Source organism: Lipotes vexillifer, unplaced genomic scaffold (assembly GCF_000442215.2).
Source record: "Lipotes vexillifer unplaced genomic scaffold, Lipotes_vexillifer_v1.1 scaffold442, whole genome shotgun sequence".
NCBI classification, from domain to species: Eukaryota; Metazoa; Chordata; class Mammalia; order Artiodactyla; family Lipotidae; genus Lipotes; species Lipotes vexillifer.
Genome location: NW_006790311.1, coordinates 3,883,243 through 3,897,841, shown reverse-complemented (window position 1 = coordinate 3,897,841; position 14,599 = coordinate 3,883,243). Strand labels below are relative to the sequence as shown.

Here is a 14,599-nt window from a genome sequence, read left to right as displayed (position 1 = left end):
GAGGCCCAGGGTTGTGGTCCCCTCCAGTTTCAGTTTTCTTCTCTGCAAACAGGAATAAGAATAGCTTTTTCAGAGTTGATAGGTGATTGAATGAGAAGACCTAGGTACAGGTGTCTAGCTTGTTTGCTTAGAGGCGCTCTAGGATGTGCTGGGGCATCTTACGCATCTGAGATGCAGATGGGAGGCTGCCTGCCTCCCCGGGACACAGTGCTCCGTCATCCTTTCCTGCCTGATTCCTTCAGATGACAGTTTCCAGTCCTAAATGTGAGGATTCAGCCTGCCCTGGAAAGAGGGCGGAATCCCAGCTATGTGGATGGAGGAGTCAGGGCTGATCTTCCCATGCCTACTGTCCCATCACCTGCCGGGACAGGTGGAGACGGCGGACGAAGAAAGGCGGCAGCATCGCACTTTCCGGAGGTCTACCGACCGAAGCAGGGTAATGAGATTCTCTCATCATCCAGCTCATGGCAGATCACAGTGACCCAGGTCGTGGACTGGGGTGTGATGGTCACTAGATCACGCAATTCCACCAAATTAAGTTGACCACGTTTCAGAAAAGGTCGTAATTCACCATCTAGAATTAATCATAATCAATATAATCTAAATATAATTACACAATCTGTAATCGTGGAGAGGTGATGTAATATTACAGGAGAAATGTCTAGCACAGTCTCTGGCACATAGTGACACCCAGTAAAGTTAGCTTTGATGGTTATTAGCTTCAAGTAAAGATTCTCTTAGGCCACCTACTATGGTCTGAGTTGTGCCCTTAAAATTCATATGTTGAAGCCCTAACCCCAGTTCCTCAGAATCTGACTGTGTTTCGAGATAAGAATTTTAAAGAGATGCTTAAGCTGAAATGAGGCCTTTTGGGTAGGTCCTAATCCAATATGACTGATGTCCTTATAAGAGGAGGATATTTGGAAACATGGAGAGACACCAGGGGTGGTGGGCACAGAAGGACCACCATGTGGGGAAGCAGCAAGGGGGCAGCTTATCTGCAAGCCAAGAAGAGGCCTCAGGACCCGCCAGCGCCCCATTTTGGATTTCCGGCTTTCAGAGCTGTGAGAAAATACATTTCTGTTGCCTGAGCCACACTGTCGGTAGTATTTTGCTATGGCAGCCCTACTATGGCACCTTTACTTTAGCCCCCGCTCCCATACCTATAAAATTACAATCTGCTCTACCAGCTAAGTGTCGCCCTTTCTCCCACGGCTGTTCTCAACCCCAGCAGGAGGACAGCCATACTTCAAAGGAAGAGGCTCTTCTGCAGCTGTTTCCGGCTGGGATCAGGAAAGAATAACTAGAACACAGTCCGGGAAGTCTGCTCCTACACCAGAAGGCTTTGCAGAGTATAGACATGGCCGGAGACGGCAGTTTCAAAGCTGAGCTGCCTGCACAGTATGGAAAGGACAGGGCGGGTCCCTTGATTCAGACCTACAATCTACTGGGATCCTTCACTTTCCACCTGCTGCCCTGTGTCATGCTCAGAGGAAAGTTGTGCTTCTTGGAACCATTTGTCTGTTGGTTATGATATCCATTGTCCATTTCAATTAGGGATCCGTGCTGGCTCCACACCCCAAACCAGGGATCTGAACTGTCCTCCAGGCACACAGTGGTTCCAAGTTGAAAAGTCAACTTGAAAAGTCACTGTCATCTTCCAGAGGCCTGAATCTGAGCCCATGAACTTCCTGGGGTTCTACACTAGGAGCGGAAATGCATTACGAACTAGGACCCATAAATGCCCTTTGGGTGACGCATGAACAGTCACCAGTTCTGCTACAAAAACAGACTACACCTAAGGAATCAGGTATCATCTTCCGCCATGGAGAGCGGCTTACATGCTTGCTTGATCATGCACAAATCTTGGCGTTTCCAATTAAAGTATTTCTTCCATCTCCTTTCCTCTGGGTTGGGGGAGAGGATGATGGAATAACGGAGGCCAGGAAGCCTGGGAGGCAGGACCGGGGTTAGTGATACTCGGGCAAAGTTCCCTACCATCATTATCCCCAGGGATGGCAGGTCAGGGAGCAGAGAAGCAGGGTAGTCAAGTCAGAGGGACCAAGCAGATGGCGAAACCAGGGTTCACAGCAAAGAGGTTGCAACAGAGGCCAGATAAGACCAAGCTGGAATTTCTGGAGGCTGACCAAGGAGAGACTTCTTAAGCAGATGAGAAAAAATACTTTACAGAACAAAGTGCAGTGTGGTAAATGGTACAAAACCGGTTTGAACTCATTTTGGGAAAAAGTTCCCTTCAGTTCACAATCAAAGGAAACTCCAGCCGAGGGGCCACGTCACAGGAGAGGGCCCTGGTTTACTCCAGGGCGCCCCCCCTTCCCCTCTCTGTCCAGTCCTGTCCTTGGCTCCCTCCGCTGTGTTTTTCAGACTCTTTCCTCCGTGAGCGAGCACCCAGTCCCTCACCCAGCCCACCCTGCACGTTCCCCTGCCAGATCCAGCTCCCTTGAAAGCTGTAAATACCGTCATCTGCCACAACTGCGGCTCAGATCCCTCCGAGAGCATCCTCGGTTTCATCCATTGCAAATCTATTCTCATCTGCCTGCTTTCCAAGAACTCAGCTTCGCCCCGGCGGCCCACCATCCACGTTCCCCGTTCATGACATTCAGGCTGCACCTCCTGCCCCAGGCTCGCTGTTTCTACTGCTCCACTAAACAGGCCTTCAAGTGCCCTCCTGTGTCTTAGACTTGCGCTGGGAGCATCCTTTCTTTGCCCCCTGCTCCGGACACACATCCAATTCTTCCCATTTTGTAGGTAAATGAAATCTTCCTTGCTCCATGAAACCTTCCCTGATAATAATGCCCTGTGACTCATTTGAGCTTTGAAAGGTCAAGTGAGACTACTGCTTGGGTAAACATACACGTACACACACACACACACACACACACACACACACACACACACACACACTTTTCTGTTTGCAGCCATTGATAGGGAAAAGGCTTTCTTAAAAAATTTCATCACATGGTGGAGAAAAGAATTGGTGGCTGGGAGAAGCTGGGGAGAGAGAAGATGCAAGAGAACGGTTCCTTGTCTGGCCTCCTGGACGGGATCAGAAAACCTAACACGAGCAGGGGAAGGAGATGAGGACCATTAAGTGGGAATTGTAGATTTGGGCAGACCAGGCCCCAAACAAGCTGCTTTGGGATCCTGGTGAAGTGTGAGAGCTGGGGAAAAGATTCACACTGGCTCTGAAAGGAAACAACGGCGTTTTGCCATTCAAGGCTGGAGCTTTGGGGGTGTCTCGAGACCAAGCCCATGGCATGTTCCCAATGGGCAGTGGCGAGCCTTTTCCAAGCTGCTTTTGGGGCAGCGGCGCATTGCAGGAAGACGGGCGTGGGGCAGGAAGAGGCCGACAGGAGCACGGCCTGAAGTGAGTGTGGCCATCGTACTTGTATGACAGAATCTTGTCCCCACTGGGGGTCCCGGAAGTCCCTGGGGGTGATTTGATGGGGGGCGTCGGCACCAAGGAGCTGCTTTGCCCAGCTGAGGAGCTGTTGAGCTGGCAGTCGGATCAACAACATGCCTGTAGCTTGTTACACACTTCCCTATGTCTTAGAAGCTGTTTACTTTTACTTAAATTCTTAAAATTTATAAAAGTTTCAACATGAAACTCTTACCTGTACTTAAAACTCTTTATAGGAATGAGTACACAGTTGGGGTTCAAGACCTTTATACTGAGGGATGGTTGCTGAGTGTTTACCTCCAGGATGATGGGCTGAAGACAGAGAGAACATCAGCATAAACGTTCACACACTGTTCTCAGCGTGGCTGGGTTCCTTCACTTCTCCTTTTGACTTTGGACCTGACACTGATCCCTTCATTCAGAGGAAGTCAAATGATCCTTTAAAGACTTGCTGAGTCCGGGTTGCTGTAGAGCACATGGCAGGAAAACTGACTTCGGTGGGAAGGACAGAGGGCGTGGCCCTAATCCCGTGTGGTGCTCAGTCTGGGGTCCCTTGTCGCTGTCCCTGGGAAGTCAGCCCTGACTTGCTTAGTAACTGGATTCTGCGAAGCACATCCCTTTGCTCTGCTGAGTGCTGGGAAGGAAAGGCCTGTCACTTAGGACAGGCTCTGGTCCCTCAGCCACTGAGACCTAGACCCAGAGGGAGGCACAGGGCCCCTTGACTCCAAGCAGGGAAGTGGTCCAGCACATCAGTATCCCACTTGACCCGTTTACCAGAGCACTCAGGCAAGGGCAACTACTTGGAATGGCAGCTTGACTTCCGAGCTAAGCGGATAGTCATACTGGTTGTAGAAATGCTGACCAAACTGTGTCAGCTTTCCTTCCCAGGATGCCCTGCTGGCCCAGGGAGCCCGCAGATGGACACGGCCAGAGGGCACTAGTCCTGGTGCTTCTTACCCAATCTGTGTTAAGGTGCCTTTAACACATCACTTATAATACATCCCTGTCATCATTATAGAAAACAGATCAAAGTAGCAGACGATTATCATAGCATTTATTTAGTGCAAATCCAGTTTCCCTGAGCGATCTAATTTAATCCTCCCTGCAATTCTACGAGGGATGTACTGTTATCACCTCTATTTTTCAGATAAGGAAATGGATATTCAGAGAATTGAACTCACTAGCTCAGGTGATGTAGCAAGTGAGTGTGACCTGGGATTCAAATTCAGATCTGCTGTCTGGGCACTTAACCATTACCATCCACCTCCCAGTTAGACTATAACTTCTTTGAGGGTAACTCTTTATGTCTGTTGAGATGTACACAGAGCACAATCTTTGGAGTCAGAAAGATTTGAGTTCCAGTCCAAGTTCCATCAGTTAGTCATCAATGCACCACCTAGTGCAATTTATTTATACTTTACAAACTTCATTTCCTCATCTGTAGAATGGTGATAATAACAGTACCTAATCTGGCAGATTTTGAATAAATATAAAACGAGGTAAGTGAACTCCCTAAATCAAGAGCCTAAAGTTCTTAGGACACAGCAAACACTAAAACAAAAAAAGCAAACAAACAAAAAAAAAGTTTTTTTTTAAAAGAAGCACAATGCTGAGAGATGCCTTGGGACCCTTTGGGTTGGAGATGGGGGCAGGGCGAGGGGAGACAGATAAAGCCTGAGAGATTCCTTCTTCTGAACTGTGTCGGTTACTTAAAAGTGACCAAGGTTGCCCAAGGTTCAAAGTGAGCCGGTTTGAAGATAATAGTTGGATTTGAAATGCAGATTCCATGGGCTTCCAGAAAAGAGAACCTACTTCCTAATCTATGTTTCTCCTTCTCCTTGCAAACCATCAGATTTTGCTCCATTGCAGCTCCAGCCCTCTCACTTTCTAGCTTCTGAATTCAGGCCTCTAGGAGGCACAAATAAGGCACTGAAATAATCCTGCAAACGAGGGGAGGAGGTGGCCAGCACCCACTCATCCTGCTGTTCCTACATCAGGCATGTGGTAAATATCAGAAGAATGCCACGTGCATAACTGTGAATTCACTAATAAATAAACTTCCCTTATTTTGGAATTTGCCATATATACGTTTTTTCCCCTCTCTTTTCCTTTTTTTTTTTTTTTAAATACCAGCAGATGTGTCTTCCACCATTTGTTTCCCTTAGATTAAGCAAAGGATATTTTCCATGTTCACATCAGTTGAGTGATGGGGGATGTGGTCAGAGCATGGCCACATGATGGCCTGGCTGACATCAGTGGTGAGCCAACAACTGCATCTCCAAAGACCTTAGCAGAGATGCAGGCAGAGAAGGAAAATGCTGGAGAGGGTGCCGTGAGGATCTCCCCATTCTCTGCAGGAGTGCATGAAAGAAATGTCTGCTGTCATCCATGTGCAGCAAGGACACACACGGGCCACGGTGATAGGCCAAATGGAGTTAGAGAAGGAAAAGACCCAATTATCCCCCACCCTTTCCTGATTCTTACAATTAGGCTGAGTATTCATTTCTAGCGCAGGGAATGACCCAAAAGATGGGCCTGAGAAGAACTGACCCTATGTTGTTTCCTTCCCCTCCTCTCCCCTCGTCCTGCCCCAAAACTTGTAAGGACAGCTTTCTGTGGCTCAGGAACTCTGCTGGAGCAAGTGAAAAAGAGGTCAAAAGCGACCAGACTGAGTTCCCTGCCTCTGCCCCTGCTCAGTGGGTCCACGACTTCCAGACCAGGCCTCTGGAAAGCTCACCCCTGGGTCACCGCAGGGAGCCCACGAGCTGTGGCTTTTTGTTACATTCTCTGCATAATGACGTGAAGTCCTTTCTCCTGGCAGCCAGAGAGCATACAAAATGCAGACAGGATTCTAGGGAGCAAAGTCCTCTGTCTTCTCTGTTTTGGGAAACCAGCAGGCTCTGCAGCAGTTGGTGTGTGTGTGTGTGTGTGTGTGTGTGTGTGTGTGTGTGTGTGTGTGTGTGTGTGCTGGGGGTGTTGGTCAGCACATTCTCATCTGAAGTGTCAGGAGAGGTGGCTCCTGTGAGTTTACTCTCCCTTTGGCCTCTCCCTCCCTTCTAATTGCCAGCCCCGTGCCCAAATTTTTCCGGTTATTTCCATCCCACAGAGGGCAGGTGCCAAAGGGAAGAGGAGGTAAATGTTCTGCAAAGCTGGATAAGGAAGAAGATGGAAACATTGATCAGTCACCCAACTTTAACTGAAAGCTCTTCCGCACGGAGCAGCGCAGGTACCCTGCTCAGGTCGGGAAGGTTGCCTTTGCCCCAAAACAGCCACATCAGTACTTCCAATCTTTGTCACTCCCCACCGAGAGGCTGCATCTATTTCCCTCCCCCTGAACCCAGAGGAGACTTTATGACGCCTCAGCAGGTGGAAGGTGGCAGAAGTGGCCTTGCAGGACTTCCAAGGCCAGGTGATAGATGCATTAGGACTTCCACCTGCTTCTCGTTCTCTCTTGGGCCTCTAGCCCTTGGAAACCAGCCACCATCCTGTGAGGAAGCCCACACCAGCCTGAGCAGAGAAACTACATGGAGAGGTCCACACACAGAGCAACTGAGGCCACCAGCCACCAGCCAGCATCAGCCTCCAGGCCTGGGAGTGAGGAACCTTCAACGAAGGTTGACAGAACTTATAAGCATAATAATTGTTTTGTGCCACTAGATTTGGGGGTGATTTCTCATGTAGCGACTGGAGCATCTCCTATCACTTTAATCAGCAACAAGAGATCCATATTCAAAGGAGGTAGAGGAGGATTGTGCGAGTAACCTTCTCACTATGGTTACTGGCAGGGGCTGGCAGAAATCAGCACCAGGACAGACTCCGCGGGGAAGCGGAGGCCCAAAGCCTAACGTCTCCAGGTTCGTACAGTGAAGGAGGGTCAGGCTCAGCCATAAGGCCTGACTCCTCTGATAACCATGTAGGCGAATTACCCCAGACAAACAACAGTGAGAAAACAAACAAACAACAAGCAGGGACCACTTTTCAAAATTAGAAAGAACAAACAGAACAAGTATAATGTGATAACATGAAGCTTTCAAGGAACTTTTACAACCATCACCTCATTTAGCCTTTTAGGATGTGAGTTAGGATTCTCACATTACTGTGAAGAAAACTGAACTAGTGACTCTCCAACCCATAGCCTGACTGCAAAGCTTATACTCTTCCCCCCAAACTGTTCCCCGTTTGCTAACTCTGTCTAATCCTATCCTGGGCTCCGCCGCACAGCCAAATTGGCCCTGGAAACTCAGAGTGTTTGGCTGATTTCTAAAGTAGTTTATTGAAATTTCTAACCTCATCCCCGCCCCGCCCCCAGGCCTCCATGCCCACTCCTTGTCACTTAGATCTTCACTAACTGGGGAGGGGGCTCCTGCTGTGGCCCGCCCGGAGAAAGGCAGCCAGCCAAGGCCCTAGAAGATGGAATTGGAATCCTTTGCAGATGAAAGTAGTTTATTTAATGGAGTTTAATAAATTAAGGGAATGAGCCTAAATGAGTTCAGAGGAGAGGGTCTTGGCGTTCCATAAAGATGGCCATGTAACAGAATCCAGAGCTGGAGGCCCCTGTTAATCACCGTCTCCCATTAGATGCTTCTCCACGTCTCCCATGGGTATTTACCTTTGCCTGTTGACATTGAGTTTTCACAGTCACGTTTTTGACCCTAACCACATTTAAAGGGATCTCTAAAGATCAAAGTTACATTCTCCTCCCACAGAGAACGACTTTAATGCTGAAAAGAAGAAAAGTGCTGAATGTGGATGCTAACAGGAAGGCAGATGGAAGGTTAGTCTGAGCTCCGAGAAGGGAACATTTTACAGTGTGTTGCCCCTTCTGTTTCTTTACAATGGGGCTGACCACTCTTCAAGCTCTTTCCTCTCGATGACAATGTGGAGTGTGAAAAGGCCAGCCATGATCTGTTGTGTATAACTTGTTACATTCGACACTCCGGGGACCAAGCCCCTCTCTAATAATAAGGAGTGACCTGACCACAGAGGTGGACCCTGAGGTTCCCAAGGGACAGGGTGACAAGAGGGTGGGATGTGAGGCCTCGCTGTGGTTGGGAAGCTTAGATGTTCTCTTCTGTGAAATCAAGGCCGTATTCTCCTGCCAGTTCCGATTGGCTGGAAGGGTTAAATAAAGCCCTGCCAGGTGCAAAGGGGTGATGATGAAGAGAGAACTGTCAGCCATCAAAACACACCCCCAGATGCCATGGGGAGAAGCAGGCGGGCAAGGCGGCCATCCTGGACACCGGACCAGCCGTAGTTCCCAATGGAGTTCACTGCTCATCCCTTGCACTGGGACTGTATTCTGCCTGGTTGCACAGCAGTGGCTGTACCAGTCATTAAAAATACAGGATGCTTCCACACTGGTGGCTCAGTGCTGTTGCTCTAAGCCCCCTCCTGCCCTTCTCTGCCCCGGGATGATGATGACTAAAGGGTCGAAGATTGGCACCGTGGGTCCTCTGGGACTCTGCTCCAATACCAGGAGTTGGTGCCCTGGTGCCCCCGTGGCACCACATGAGTGGTTATACATCAGAATGTTTTCCTTGCTCTGCTTTTCCGATTGCGGAAGTGGTGGCATGAGATGGGCTGGGAGCCGCCTTGTCCCCCAGAGGGTCCCCGAGCATGTCTGCTGCAGGAGGGGTCAAAGACAAAGGGTACAAAGGAAACAAACCACTTCTCTGCTCTCTTCACTCCATAGGGTGCCGTTGTAAAATCCGTTCCAATAAAAGACACGGGCTGCCAGCTGGGTCAATGCGGGGCTTTACTGGCTGTGCAACTTTGGGCAAATTACCTAACCTCTTGGTTCCTGGCAAATTCTAACCGTCTCCTACTGAACGTTTAATGCTCTTCGACGATGATGAATGGCCGCACTGCCCTGATCACGGAGAGCTGAAAGCTTGGAAGAAGCATCCTGGTGGGGAGCGGCTGCAGTGTTTCCTCACAGTCTGAATTTCCCCCATCGTGGGCTGATGGGATGGGCCGGGGGATGGGATGCAGTTCCTGAGACTGGGGAGTGGGGGGGCTCTAAGAGTTTCCCTTGGGGCTTGGTCTTTATGGCTCTGGCCTGCTAGCTGGACCAAGACGAGCTCAGTCTGGTCTGTGGTGACGAGAGGGTGACGAAGGGAAGCAGGGGGCGGAGGCAGTGCAGGTCTGAATCGATGGGCTCCCCCAGGGGAAGCAGACGTTGGTCTACCAGTCTTGACGACGCCTTCTGACATCTTTTGCAAGCGTCTGGGAAGGGAGGAAATGTAGATGGCATGTATTCTTGGGTGCTTCTCCAATGCCACGGGTCCCGGGAACTTTCCCATCCTTTGTCTCAAAGACCAGTTTTGCTGCTAGAAGCAGCCCAAAGAGAGGGACCACGTCAATCTTAGTCACTGTCTGCATCCAGCAGCTTGCACAGTCCCTGGCACCTAGCAGGTGTGCAACAAATGTTTTTGATGGATGAGAACCCCAGAGCATGATGGGAAACACCGAGAGCGTCCCATTCCTGCCAGCACCTCTGCTGCCAGCCAGACCTTCGGCTCACTCTCGGCCACGAGACATTAAGCCTTGCACCCAGGCTTGTCCATTTTTTTAACCCGCCGCACCCAGTGACCGTCTCTTGCTCAAGTTTAAACACGAAGCCACTGACTACTCCGCACCCCCTCCCACCACCAAAAAAGCACTCGAGGTCCTTTTCCTAGAAGCTGTGATCTTATCTGCTGATTTCCTCATGTGATGGTTTCCGTGGCAACGGGTGCCCTCATAATCACAGGAAGCCCGGCAGGAAACAAGCACGTAGGGGCCCTTCGATCTATTCTTCCAGCTACACCCAGGGAGCATCCTGGCAGGAGGGCAAAAGCAAAACCAGCCTCAAGAAGCAGGGTGTCCATATCTGTGAGCCCTGCTGGCCCTGGCCAGGGAGAGGGGAGAGTCCACTTCACCTTGACGGACACCCGGGGCCCAGCACGAGTGACTCCGTTTGACTTCATTTTCTCCAGGGCGTTGGGCAAAGAGGATCCTGAATCCATTTCCCAGCGCTTAAGAGCTGTTTCCTTTCCGTGATTCATGCCCAAGGAGCCACGCTGGTTGACCTCAGGCCCAGCTAGTCCTGAGTGTGCAGGATTTCCAACTTTCACATCTGGATGAGCTATTCTAGCCAAGGTGTTTAGTTCTTCTGTGGCCCCAGGGCATATGGTTACCAGATTGCTGCAGCAGCACAAGGATGGGAGTGACCAGAGGAGGTGCCCACAGAGGTGCGTCTTCTGGGCTGGCTCGGCCATCCTGGCCCCGTCTCTGCCCACCTCCTGGGTTTTCTGTACTCTGCTCCTCTACTCCATTTGTACCTTCTGTTCGTTTCCCCCTTTCTTGTTCCTTCTCTTGCATTTTAATGTCCTATTTTTTAAAATTAATTTTTATTGGAGTATAGTTGCTTTACAATGCTGTGCTAGTTTCTCCTGTACAGCAAAGTGAATCAATTATATGTATACATATATCCCCTCTTTTTTGGATTTCCTTCCCATTTAGGTCACCACAGAGCACTGAGTAGAGTTCCCTGTGCTATACAGTAGGTTCTCATTAGTTATCTACTTTATATAATACATAGTAGTGTGTATATGTCAATCCCAATCTCCCAATTCATCCCACGGCCCCCTTCCCCCCTTGGCATCCATACGTTTGTTCTCTACATCTGTGTCTCTACTTCTGCTTTGCAAATAAGTTCATCTCTACCGTTTTTCTCGATTCCACATATAAGTGATACTATACGTTACTTGTTTTTCTCTTTCAGAGTTACTTCACTTTGTATGATAGTCTCTAGGTCCATCCACGTCTCTGCAAATGGCACAGTTTCGTTCCTTTTTATGGCTGAGCAATATTCCATTGTGTATATGTACCACATCTTTATCCGCTCCTCTGTTGATGGACTTAATGTCCTATTTTAAATAGTTTCTCCCCTTGTTATATAAGACCTGCCACCCCTTTCTCCCCTGCACGCTCGGCCTGTAGACATCTCTATAATACATATTTCTGATTGCTCTTTGCGTGTCTGCAAACACCTGTGTGGACACCAGCTTTCTTCTCCCTTTGCTCTATCCAGACGTCCCTGCATAGACCCTTCCTCATCCCCTCTGCCTCATTAAATCTCAGCTTTTCACCAAACGTTTATGGAGGACCTTCTACATGTCAGGCGTTCAGTACAGGGGATGCAAAGATAAATGAGCCCCAAGGTGCTCAATCTGGGGAGGAGGTTGACTTATGTAGGGGACTTCTGTGGGGGGGGATGGGAGGGCAGCGAGTGAGGGCCTTGGGGGTTGGCCTGCTGGAGGGAGTAGAGCCTGAGGTGGGTGGAAGGGACCTTCTAGAATGCCTGGAGTTCCACCACGTCTTCCAGGAAGTTTTGCCACCCTGCAGCTCACCGCAGTAACCTCTCACTCTGTTGAAGTCTGTAGTACTTTCCATCTCATCACTGATTCAGCACCTTATTCTAGACTGCCTTGTCACGTTGCTTTTATTTGTATTTAACTCCTTCTGGATACTGTAGTTTTTCACAGGTTGATGCTCTGTCTCTCCAGAAAGTAAATCCCGCACGGATGGACTTTCTTTGTGGTTTTCCACAGACGTTAGTAACACTTACGGATACCTTGGTTTCCTCATCCCTAAAATGGGCACAATGACAGAACCTACTGCAAAGGGTTAATGTGAGGATGGGGTGAGGCAAAGGGCTCTCCACTGTGTCCTTGCTCTGAACGGCACAGTGCTGGCCCCTTAGAGACCTTGCTTCTGGTACCTCTTGTTAGTTCTGTGACTTTAGGCAAATTTTTTCATCTCTCTGTGCCACAGTTTCTTTTTTGGTAAAATAGTGATGATGATATTAGCATGCTAACTCATGCCTGTCACACAGTAAAGCACTCCTTAAGCTTAACCTTCTTATTCTAATCCACGGGTTTTAAGATAGGAAAAGCACTTCATTTCTCCGGGCCTGTTTCTTTACCAAAACACAAAAGACTGAACTAGGCGAGAGCAAGATACCTGCCAGTGCTTCAGTCCTATCATCGATTAGCAGATCGATCCTATAGCCCCATTTGCCTGCGACGGTCCCAACTGATGCCTTTTGTGCCAGAAAATGCTTAAGAATGCCTCCTTTCACTCTTAAAATTATCCTGGTTTGCCTGATGCGCTATGGGGCTGCCCCATCTATGGTAACTCAGAGATCGCAGTGTGCCTCAGCTCCTTGCCCTCCCCACTCCAGGGAAGAGGTAAGGAGAACCGAGGACAGCCTGGTCTCCACACAAGAAGCCAGGCATCGCTCCTCTTGGAGCTCAGACTCTGCCTCTGGTACACAGCTGGTCTCTCGGTTGGCAGCCACCCTCAAAGCAGTCACCCACTGGGTTGGCCTTCATACTCGTTTGACTTGAGTGCCAAGCCTAGGCATTCTGGCATTGGGCCTCCTGTCTCTCGGCATCCATCTATAGGAAAAGCAGATATTTTGTGAACAAGTCCTGCCAAGGGCTTCCAATGAAAACATCTCAGTGGGATTACATGGAGGTATTTTCTTTGTCACTCTCAGTAAAGCTGGTTGAGCAGAAAACCCAGCTGAAGCCCCCTGACAGTTCCCAGGGACTTGGGACTGATTTGGTTACTTTCTCTATAAAGGGTACTTAGTGTTCGACTCTTGGAAGCTTCTGGAGGGACCGGCCTTGCCGCATAGAAGCCACGCCTGCCTGTCTGTCCCAAGGACAGGAGTCATGATGGCAGTAAGGCTTAATCCTTGACGTTCCAAAAACTTATGGGAAATGGGAAACCGCTCTCCTAGGTGGGAAAGCCATGAGGAGGTGTCCAAAACCTCATCAAAAAGCCTCTCATCTCCCTTCCCTGCTTGGTTTCCTTTACTTCAGGATCCACTGTCGATGACTGTTCTCATGCTGCTACCTTCTGCTTGGGTTTCTTCACGGTTGGGATCTCCCACGTTCTGTAGGCCTTGGTGATTTTCACGAGAAGGCCAAAGCCAACAATGTCAACCTTCCCAACCCCGCGCTTCTTGGAACCCGTCGTCACCTTGCTCTCTCTAATCCCAAACCAAGAAAGGTTTCAGGTCTCCCAGCCTGAACGACTCTTAAAAAGTGTTAGAGATTGTGGAAAGGAGGAACGAGGGTTTGTATACTCTTCCACCTCAGTCTTGTGATAAACTCAGAATTAAGACACAAAAACTGTTTACATAAACCTATGATCCTTTTACATAGAAAGAAACTGAACTCTTGAATTTGGTCCTTCAGACCAGCGCTGTCCAGTAGAACTTTCTTCGATAGGAAACGTTCTCCAGTCTGCACTGTGCAGCGCAGAAGACACTAGTCCTGGTGGCTACAAGCATTTGAAACGTGGCCCGTGTGACTGAGGAACTGAATTTTTAAATTTTAGTTAATTTAAATTGAAATAGCCACATTTGCTAGGGATTGCCACGTTAACCAGCATGGGCTCTAGACACTCGTGCTTGGTGGCTGGTCTACGTACTACTCAAAATGTGTGACGGTCACTTTGGATATTTCTTGAACACGTCCTGTCTCATTATGGGATCGTGAAACATATTTGTCACAAAAAGCATTCCTTCTCTGAGGCATTCATTCATATTGGTTGGACATGTGCCTTGCTCCAGGCGCTGTGATAAAAAGTCAAGAATGTGTCTGTGGAAAATGACATCGGAGAGTTTTAATAGCATTTGTTGATTGCAATGGAATTAGGAGATTTGTAGAAACTTTCCCTCCTGCTGATCTGGCTGTGTCTGTGTAGTGAAGTAAATGCCTGCAAGTGATCTTGTGAATAGAGGGTCCCCTGAGAAGTGAGCAGCCTCTCCAAGTCTGCTGTGTAATCACGACTGTGCCCAGGGCGGGGGAGGTGATGCTGGGAGAGGGAGATGGGGGAAGATCCTGAATTAAATACGGTAGGAATTACGGTATGTTGTGAGGACCAAATTAAAGAAGAGCGGGGTCTGCAAAAGAACTCTGGAAAGTGTAAGGCGCTGCCTTTTAGTGCTACCGTGAGCTCATGCAACAATCCGGGCCGATGGCTTTCCCAGATACCCTGGTGTAGCATCTCCGAAAGCGATAAAGCAGCTGAGCAGTGCCTCCCGAGAAAGAGGCAGGCCGTAAAGTAGGCAGAAGGCAACGGCCAAGGCAGGGGGATTTCAGAAGAGGGGAGAGCAGTGAA

The 14,599-nt window shown here is 49.1% G+C and overlaps 1 protein-coding gene across 1 annotated transcript in view; it reads right to left on the bottom strand.

Annotated features, from left to right (window-relative positions):
* The window catches only part of FLI1 (Fli-1 proto-oncogene, ETS transcription factor), a 115,697-nt gene that overhangs the window by 52,416 nt on the left and 48,682 nt on the right, over nucleotides 1-14,599 (bottom strand). The gene's annotated exons all lie outside the window — the stretch shown is intronic.